Genomic DNA, 10,086 nt, shown 5'->3' on the forward strand with positions numbered 1-10,086 from the left:
CCTTGTCCTCACCAGGCATCCAGAGCAGGGCGGGCATGTAGACGTGCCCCTGGGTAGTGGACCAGCTGCGGGAAGACACCAAAGGAAGCCTGTCACATTATTACTATTCAGGTCAAAACACCTCCCTGTGTTTAGACAAATTACAATCCATAATTAGTTGCCATTCACAGTGCAACAAGCCCACTGTGGTTTCAAAATCAGTGACTGCTTTATTTAGCTACAGCGGTTGCAGCCAGGGACCACTGGGTTCTGTGTCAAAGAAAATGTCTGGGCTTTGGCTTTCCAAACTTCTCTTAGCCAGTCCCCTCCCAGCTCCACATGCACACCCCTGACCTCCACCCTATGCCACAGTCTTAAGCCAGGGTCCCCACACTCATCCTTAAACTCTGAGTTCTATAGTTTGTCCTTCCCTCTCTGTGCTTCCAAACCTATCCATCCTTTAAAGCCTAGCCTGGGGTCTCCTCCTCCAGGAAGGCCTCCCTGACTATCCCAGACCCACCAGCTTCTCTCACTTCTCCACCCGCATTGCTTTTCCATGCATTGGCTCACTAGCTCTCACATGGGGGCTGGAAAGAGAGAAGGAAGGGAAGGTAGACTGTGGAATAGGAGAGAGAAAGATGTGCCACAATTCCAGCCTTGGCACTGCGTTCCTGTGCTCTAGGGAAGAGGGAACCAAGGGGAAGGGGAGGGAGGGTTGATAGAGCCAGGTTAGAGTATGCTGTCTGCTCTGGTGTGGGAGAGTCTTGGCAGAGCTGGAGCTCTACATTTCGGAGGATTGTGGAGGAGAGGCTGGAGGTGTAGCATTGGGCAAAACCAGGTTCTTTCATGTGAATCTGAGCTACCAGTGATTGGCTATCAAAGACTCCTGATTGGCTTTGCAAAGCCAAGACTTCCAGAACATGGAGGGGCAAGGACACAGGGTCAACCATGTGCCCTGGGGCAACCTGGGAGCTGACACCTGCTCTGTCTGCAGGTACTGGCAGGGGCTTGCCCAGGTTTGAGCGACGCTTCTCCCTGGAGGGCCATATTACCTCCAGGCCTTCTTCTTGCATTGCACACGCAGGCTGCCAATGCCCAGGCCAGCCATTGCCCTGATGGAAGATGGGACTGGCTGAGGTCCTCACAGGGTTACCTCCTGAGCTGGTCAGGCCTCCCCCAACCTTTATCTGCTTGAATTGCAGTTCCGCCACTCCCTGCAGTCCCCCAGTCATCCCAGCCCCCGAGCTATTTTCCTCCTCCGAGGGCCTACAGACCTTACATTCTGTGTCACCCAGGCTGTCTGCTGCTCCACATCATACAATGTTTGCCAACTGACTGATTGACTGTAGCCCCCAGAGCGGAAGCAGAGACTTGGCTAGGGGACAGACTAACGAGGGAAACATCAAAACAAGCGGAACTAGGGAGTGCCAAAATAAGAAACAAGAGGGCCCTCCGGCAGACATTCGTCGTCCCATGCTCTCCTGCCTCCAAAGAGACCCTGAACCAGCTTTGATCGTTCATTCATTTTAAAAAATGTTTACCAAGTGCTACTACATGCCAGGCACGGTGCTAAAGGCTGAGATGCAGCCATGAACAAGCAGACACAGCCTCTGACTTCAAAGTGTTTATAGACCAGTAAAAAGGGCAGACATTAACCAAATAATTACCCAATGAATTAATTAACTGCTGTTAGAATTGATGCTGGGAAGAATAAGTAAATGCAGGGTGCTAAGGCCGAACACTTGTCAGCGGGAGCATAGCTGTAGTACAGTCACCAAAAGTTCAGAGAAGAAGTGATATTTTAGCTCAAACCTAAAGATGGTCTTTAGTAGGGAAATGGGAAACTGGAAACAGCCTGCACAAAGACCCTGAGGCAGGAAGAAGCATGGAACATTCCAGATATCTGGAGATAGTCAGTGCAGTTGGAACTCAGAGTCACACGGGTAAGAGGAGGCTGTGATGAGGCTGGAGCAGTAGCAGGGACTTCCAGGTCAGCAAAGAACCTGATCTGGGCAGGTGGGGAATCCAGGAAGTGTTTCAGCAAAGAAGGAGCTCTCTGCTTTTCAACCTGGCTATGGCGATTTATCTTTCTGGCCTAGACCATCTCTCTTCTAAGGGGCAGCACACATAGAGATTTGCTCTTCCTCTCTGGAAGTCAAGCCAGATTAACATCCTGCATCTGCTCAACTCCATGAATAATGACAGCGTTTTCCACCCACTGTCTCTTTTCATACTTACAGAACACTCATTGGGTAGATGTCTTTAGCCCCACTTGGCAGATGAAGACGTTGAGTCTACTAAGAGAGAAAATCTAGAAATTTAAAAGTACCACATATTCCAAAGCATATGAAAACATTTGGGATCAGTCTGCTTTTCTGAATTGCCTGTTCATAAGTAGGTATAGGCATAAGGTTAGGTAGATAGACATAGAGATAGAAATAAATAAGAAATGTAGGGAAATCAAGGTTTAAAATAACTCAAGATCTTATCTGCTGGTTTGGAGTGACTACACATTTTATCCACCTATGTGCTGGCTATAAGATGCTTCTAAACTAAGCTTCAGAGTCTAAAATCTAATAAATAAATAAATAGATCTTTTCACCTAGAAATGCTATTTCAATGTCTATTACAACTTAAATTAAAAAGATAAATAATAATAATAAGTGGATATAAGTCCTAGATCACAAACTCAGGTTTGCAAGAAATGTCCCTTTCTTTCATTCCACTAATTACCCCAGTGCATGGTCTTGAACCCCCTTAGGGCTAAGGTCTGAGCCTCCACTCCACCAAAAATCTATCATTGCTGATGTCTGTTCATAAGAAAACAGAGAGCCAGGTTTGAAAAAAAAAAAAAAAATGAGAAGATAGAAACTGCATCTGGAAGAAAGACTTACTTAAAAAGCAGAGAAGAGGCAGATTCAGGGGCAGAGGCTGAGAGATGGAGCAAGCCTATCCTTTCTATATAAAATATTGAGTGCTGGAGTTGGGCTCAGCATCTGAACTTTGAGACTCATGCAAAAATTCTGTAACCAGAACTTCTATGCAAAGCCACAGGGAAACTGAAATTTAGAATACAAATCCTTAGTCCTATGGCAAATTAGTCATTCAGTGAATTGATTGTTTGGCAAATTGGCTTTTAGCAAATTGATTTTGGGTGTTTAGGCCTGCTCCCGGAAGGCTATCCACTAGCCAGTGAAGTGTGAGGAGCCTGGTGGGTGGGAACACTTCCCAGAGCAGGTCTCTGTCCGTCGCCAATCAGGAGAGGGGCCTCCAGGCTCAGTGGAGCCCCAGGAGGGTTCATAGGAAGCACCCTTTGCCCACAGGCAGTTGTCAGAAAGTCCTACAGAGTGTGACTTCCACAGCTGTGCAGAAGCAGAGCTAACAAATGCTCTATTCCAGGGGCTATGTTAGGATCTTTACATTTAAGAATTTGTACAAAAAAGTGAAGCTCAGAAGCAAGAGACAGCTCCCCTCTGATCCATACAAGTAAAGGGTAGCAGGCCATAATCTGCCTGACTGCAGAGGTCATGGAACTTCCCCCCATCACGTTGCCTCAAGCACACACCAATAGCTGCTGCTTCTATTAGGCTGTATGTTTGGCAAAGGGCTATGCCCAGGAGGTGTCTCTTTGGAGTTTCACAAACATCCTGAATATGAGATTATAAAGCCACTGTACAAGTGAAGAAACGGAGGCTCAGAGAGTTGATGTGCAGATTCTGCAGGTAGCCCTCATCAACAGGTTCCTATGTATCTTTCCAGAATAAAAAAATGGAGCCTCTCCTGAGATAAATGCGCATAAGATTTTAAAAGAAATACATTAATGGATTTGGATTCACACTAACACATTCTTCTCTGCACCTTGCTTTTTTCATTTATTAAACCATCACTTAAATTTTTTTAACAATTGTAATACATTCTATAATATGAAAGTACCATAACATATTTAGTACATATCAGTAATATCATGCTTAATTGTTATTAATATAAACATTATGTATTGATCCTATTGTATAACTACTTTTACTGAGGAATATTTCAGTTGTTTCCTAGATTTTTGCTATTGCCTTAGGTTTTCTATAACGTTTCCAAAGAATATATCCCAAAGATTTTGTGAATCTCTAAATTTACTAAAACCAGCATGGTGTGGTTTGAAAGTCCCTCCAGAACTCTCATTGAAATTTGAATGCCATCATGACAGTATTAAAAGGTGGGATAATTAAGAGGTGATTAATTCAGGGGGACTTCATCCTCATCAGTGGATTTATGTTATTATCATGAGAAAGGGTTCATTGTTGCAAGAGTGGATTGTTATAAAATTGAGTTAAGCTCTCTTTTGCTCTCCTGGGCTTTTGTGCCCTTCTCCCTTCTGCCATGAAATGACACAGCAAGAAGGCCCTCGCAAGATGCCAACCCCTCAACCTTGGCCTTCCCAGTCTCCTGAACTATAACAAATAAATTTATTTTCTTTATAAATTACCCAGTCTGTGGTATTCTGTCATAGCAGCAGAAAATGGACTAAGACATAGTATAACACATAATTTATCTCATATGGTAAAATATATATTTTTTTATTTCAGATATATATATATATATATACCTGAAAATTATGGCCAGGCACAGTGGCTCACATCTGTAATCCCAGCACCTTGGGAGGCCAAGGCAGGTGGATCACCTGAGTTCAGGAGTTCAAGACCAGCCTGGCCAACGTGGTGAAACCCCATCTCTACTAAAAATACAAAAATTAGTCAGGGTTGTGTTTTGCATCTGTAATCTCAGCTACTCAGGCAGCTGAGACAGAAGAAATTGCTTGAACCTGGGAGATGGAGGCTGCAGTGAGCTGAGACTGCCCCACTACACTCCAGAGTGGATGACAGAGTGAGACTCCATCTCAAAAAAAGAAGAAAAGAAAAAGAAAATTTTAAGTTACCTCAAGTTTCTATTTTCTGGCTTAAAATCATCACTTTCTTATTCTTCATGGCCTCCTCCTCCACACTGCTACCACAACCCCAGCAGTTGGCTTTCTTGGTTATCATTTCATGAGTTTGAACATTTGAGGGCAAATTGGGATGAGATACTGGTCAATGGACAAGACCCTTCCCGGGCCAAATCCTCATTTCCTTTTATAAGCCTCAAACACCAACAATTCACATTCCATTTCAGTCAGTTTACAAATGGTGGCATGCAATAGACCTTGAAGTCATTTATGGGTAGTTAAACCTCAAAGTTTAAGCTGAAAAATCCAACCATTGCCTGCACCCCAAAATCTTCTGCCAGGCTGCCCAAATCTGAACATCTGCGGATGCCTGCTGACAGATGGCATGCACCTGTACAGGGACTTGCACTAGAACCATGCCCATCTTAGCCCTCCATATTGGCTGTGGCCCAGAAGGCTGGTGGGATCATTGAAAAGCCACTCAGGTTTGAGGAGGCACTATTCCATTTTTTATCCACTTGTTTTTTTTTATTTTTTTTTATTTTTCAGACAGACCACACACTCTCCAAGGCTTCCTTCTATACTGATGCTTTGTGACCCTGAAACTCAGAGTCGTTTGGGCTACAACCTTTATGAGATATAATAGAATACAATTAAGACAAGAAATTGGCAAACTCTTACTGGGGCAAACCACTCAGCAGGCAGTTCGATGGAAGGAAGGATAAGCTAGGAATGCAGCTCCCATGGCTATCCCTCTGAGTGTACCTCTCACACCCCAGAAGCGTGCTTTAGAAGAAGGAGAGAGTGGGACAGAGCCCAGCAAGGTGAGTACCATCTGAGTAACCGCATAGACCCCAGAAACACCCACACTATGAGCCAATGACCCAGGCAACTACTCCTCACACCTGAGGCCAAACTTCCCCGTCCCCTTCTTGGAAACACGTGATAGCTCTGAGGACCCAGGAAGGAAGAAAACACCTTTCTTCTTCCCTTCAAGGAGCCCACAGTCCAGAAACAGGCAAAGACAAAGTATAGATCCAGACAATGCTGGGATAGAGGGGTTAGCGTTGGGGTGGGCAAAGGGGATGGAGTGAGTAGTTGATTGGTCTGGAAGTCCCCTGAAACTGCAAGTGTGATGATAGAGCAGATGAAAGCTGCTAGCTCCTGCTCTCTTCACCCAGCCTGGCACAGAAAGAATAAGTCCAGTGTGAGGGCCTCCATGTGTGAGGGCCTGTGGCATCAGGGATTTGTAGATTGCTGGAGACTTTGCCTTTCTCTGTGCTTACTGTTTTGCTGCCTGGTGTGTTCACCTTCTCTGATTAGTGATAAAGCCCCCATTATGCAAACAGCCAGAGTGCTTGTTTTTGGGAACAGTGAGGTGGGTGGTGGCATGCTGAGGGGCTGCTTTCCATTCCCCAGCCAGGCTCAGGGGCAGATCCCTACCACAAGCACCATGATGGGTGAAAGGGTTAATGAGGAAGTTGCAACAGGCTGAATCCTCAGAACCTTTAGAGAGGGAAGAAGAGCATTCAGGGATGCCCGCCTGGACATGGGCTTTAATCTGACTCCTGGGCTTCTCCCCAACTCTCCTCCAGACCAGAGCTGTCTTATTTTATTAACAATTTAGAAACAGTGGCTACAACAGACACTCTTCACATCACCAGAAGCCTGGTACCTAATAACTGAGGGACGTATGAGTGGCACAGAGGTCACTGTACCTGCTAGATCTGATACACCTGAGTCAGATAACTGCCCGATGAGGTCAGTGATCATGAATTGACATCAGTGGAAGAAGGGGAGGAGGACATTCTCTCATGACTCTCACTTTGTCTTCACCAAGCACAAAGGGTAGGTATTAAGAGTCCCCTATTGCAGATGGGGAAGTTGAGTCTCGGTAAGGTTAAGCATCTTGTCCAAGTTCACCCACCAGAGTTGAATCCAAATCTTTTATACTCAGAAGGCAGCTGCATCTACTGAGCTCTCTCTGATGATGATCTGCTAAAGCTGCCCTATGATTCTGTTGCACGCACATCTCAGGACAGTGACCTTTGCCCATGTCAATGGCCAGTGTGCCGTTGCTGCCAGACAACAGATGAGGCAGCCTCTGAAATCAACACTACAAAGCAAAAAACAACCCTTGACCCTACTCACTGTAAACTCTTCCCTACCACAACAAAAAGAGTAGGAAATTCCTCTCATCACAGAATCCCACACACACAGTCTACTGATTGCAGTGCAAAGTCAGGGCTAGTGATGACCCCCAGCCTAGGGCGCAGATGCCCATTGACCCATCAGCTCTACCCTTCTCTATCTTATGCAGACGGGGGGGCAGGAGTAAAATAGTCAAAAGCAGACTTTTGTTACAAAGTCTGTCCACTTGCTCTGCCCTGAACACTTAGCATTTTGCAATTATAGTATCTAACGGATGCTTCATCATTTTTTGCTAAATTAGTACATGCGTGAATGAGAATGAATGAATGAAGAAAACTGGCACATGTAAAGCACTTCCTACTTTTCACATCACCTCTGCATCTATTATCTCAGCTTATCCTTCAGATACTTCTGTGAATGTAGTGTTGGAATTCTTGTTTTACAGATGGAAAAACTGCAGCCCAGAGAGATGATTGTTTCACACACGATAATGGCAGAGCTTGGACTAGGATCCTAGCCCAGCACTCCTACTCTGGTCCTCCTTCCCTGCGATGGCTGCTAACTTGAGAAAAGATCTCCAGCCTCCCAATCTTGCAAAACCAGCAGCTTAACGGCAAAAGGCACAGCTTCCCTAAATGCCCAGCTCACCACCTGAAGGTGACCGGTGAGGCTGGGACTACTGGAAAGCCCCCAGAGAAAAGGAGCTCTCTTGCCCCCAGGGAGCACTCATGCCTTTCCAAACAGACCTCAACATTTGTCCTGGGTTAGATCAGAATTTCCAGATCTGGATGAGAACTGGAAACTGCCTATCCATTACCTTTCTGATTCTGACTCACTTTAGGGGCTGGGAGGTGGGAGAGGTGAGATACTCAGTCCCACTTATCTTCAAAACAAAAAGTCTCTTCAACCCCAAAATGGGTCATTCTAGAAATGTTTACTACACATGTGTTATCACTAGCACTGAACACTCAGCACCCGAGCTCAGAGCCATGCCGTCGGGAGTGGATGAGGCAGCCTGCCTCTCCTGCATCAGTTTCGCAGCCGACACCCTCCTCTGCCATTCTGCCATTGAACTTGGGCCAAGGGCGCCAACCGCCTTCCTACCAGTGGCCAGACCAAGTCCTGTCTGACTCAGTCTGCGCAGCACTCAAGCATGTTACCTGCTCCTTCTCCACAGTGCTCCTCTCAGCCTCCGTCATACCCTGCCCTCCTAGCCCCTCTTATGCCAGTACCGAGGTCTTGCGTAGGCCTTCTTCCTATCTCTATGCACTGCCCTTTAATCACGCCATCTACATCACAGAGGTTCAAATGCTGCCTAATGCAGATGGTGCCCAGGTCGATTCTCCAGAAGAGATCTCTTTGCCAAACTTGACATCAAATGCTTGTTGGACATCCTTTCCTGAGCGGCCTTGGGCATCCAAACCTTAGCATCACAACTGGATTCACATCTGCACCCTACACCATATCTGCTCCTCCTCTGCACATTCTGGTGAGCAGCAAGTGGCCCCGAGCCATCAGCCATCTAAGTAGGAGCCCAGGAGTCAGCCTTGCCTCCCACTCCTCTTCTCTTCCCTCTCCTCCTCGCCTCCCCCTCCTCCTTGCCTTGTTCTCATGGCCATCGAGTTGGGTGGCTTCCATCTGCCCAAGGTCCCTCAGAGCTCTGCCTCTACTTCTGTTGCCCACCTCCTCTTCTCTTCCTACAACTTCCAGAGAGGAGGTAGTGCAACAGCCTCCTCTCTGGTCTCCACACCACCTACAGGATAAAGACTCCAAGGACCTCCATGACCAAAGTCCTGCCTTCTCCCCAGCCTTGTCTCCAGTCTCCTGCACTTACTCCAGTGGTCCCAAACAGTCCTGATCCCAGAAGGGACTCTGTCCTCTCACCTGCCAGCCTGTATGTGGGTGTTTCCCTCAGACTGATGTGCCCTTTCCAGAAAGTCCTCTCCTCGCCTTCCACCCCCATCTAGGGAATCCATACTGCTTTTCCTCCAACTCAGCTCAAATATGGCCTCCTCTGAGAAGCCGGCCCCATGCGCCTCCGGCAATGTTCCCATATGAGCCAGTGCAGCCAACATCAGGGCACTTGTCACCCTGAATTAGCAGGCCTCAGGCACCTATCACAGCCACGAAACCCGGAGCCCTGCAAGGACTGCATTCTGTGCTCACACTCCTCTGTGTGTCTAGGCCCTGGTGATCTCATGGCCAATGGTGAGCCTCAGTGAATGACTGAGTGAATAGGTAGTACAAGTAGTGGGCTTGGTGGAATAAAAAGTCTCTCAAGACTGACAACAAGCCAGGGCAACTTGCAATGAGCTCCGCAGCACCCTGGTGACCTCCAGAGCTCAGAAAAACAGGGGCACTGGGGAGAGCAGGGGAAGCTTAGGAGGTGGCCTCCTCTCATGCTACAACCTGACCTTCCAGGGACTGAGCAGAGTGGAGGTTGAAGGATTGAAGGAGATACTTTGCTTAGCCAACCAAACCCCACTCAGAAGGTGCCTCCAGAGCTCCTGGGGTTCTTGCTGGGAAGAACCTGGTGTCGCCTTTTAACCAGGGAGCCTGAGTGTTGGCAGTGGTGAGGGAAAAGGATAACAAAGGCAGCAAAAAGAGGCATCCCCACCCAGCAAACAGCCAGGTGCCAGGCAGGTGTTCCCCTCCCCACCCCAAGGTGGGTGCTTGCAGTGTCTATGTGCTTGTCTTTCTGGAAGACAGGCCCTACTAGGGCTTCAGAGTCAGGCCTGACCTCCTGCCCCCACAGGAAAGGGCCAGAGCCAGGAGCACCTAGAGAAGGCAGGGAGGGCAGAGATGCAGGTGCACAGGCAACCTCTTCTGTTTGACTTTGGGCCAACTAGGGTTAGGAGTAATGGACTTAACCTGACCTTGGTCTTATACAATCCAGAGAAATGTAAATACTGAAACACAGGTCAACAGTAAAGCAGCAGGTGCAGGGAAGCTAGCCACTCCTGGCAAAGTGTCATGGTCCAGCTAGGAACTCCCAGTGACCCAAGCTTCCCCCACCTGTCCCT

Source organism: Rhinopithecus roxellana, chromosome 5 (assembly GCF_007565055.1).
Source record: "Rhinopithecus roxellana isolate Shanxi Qingling chromosome 5, ASM756505v1, whole genome shotgun sequence".
NCBI lineage: Eukaryota > Metazoa > Chordata > Mammalia > Primates > Cercopithecidae > Rhinopithecus > Rhinopithecus roxellana.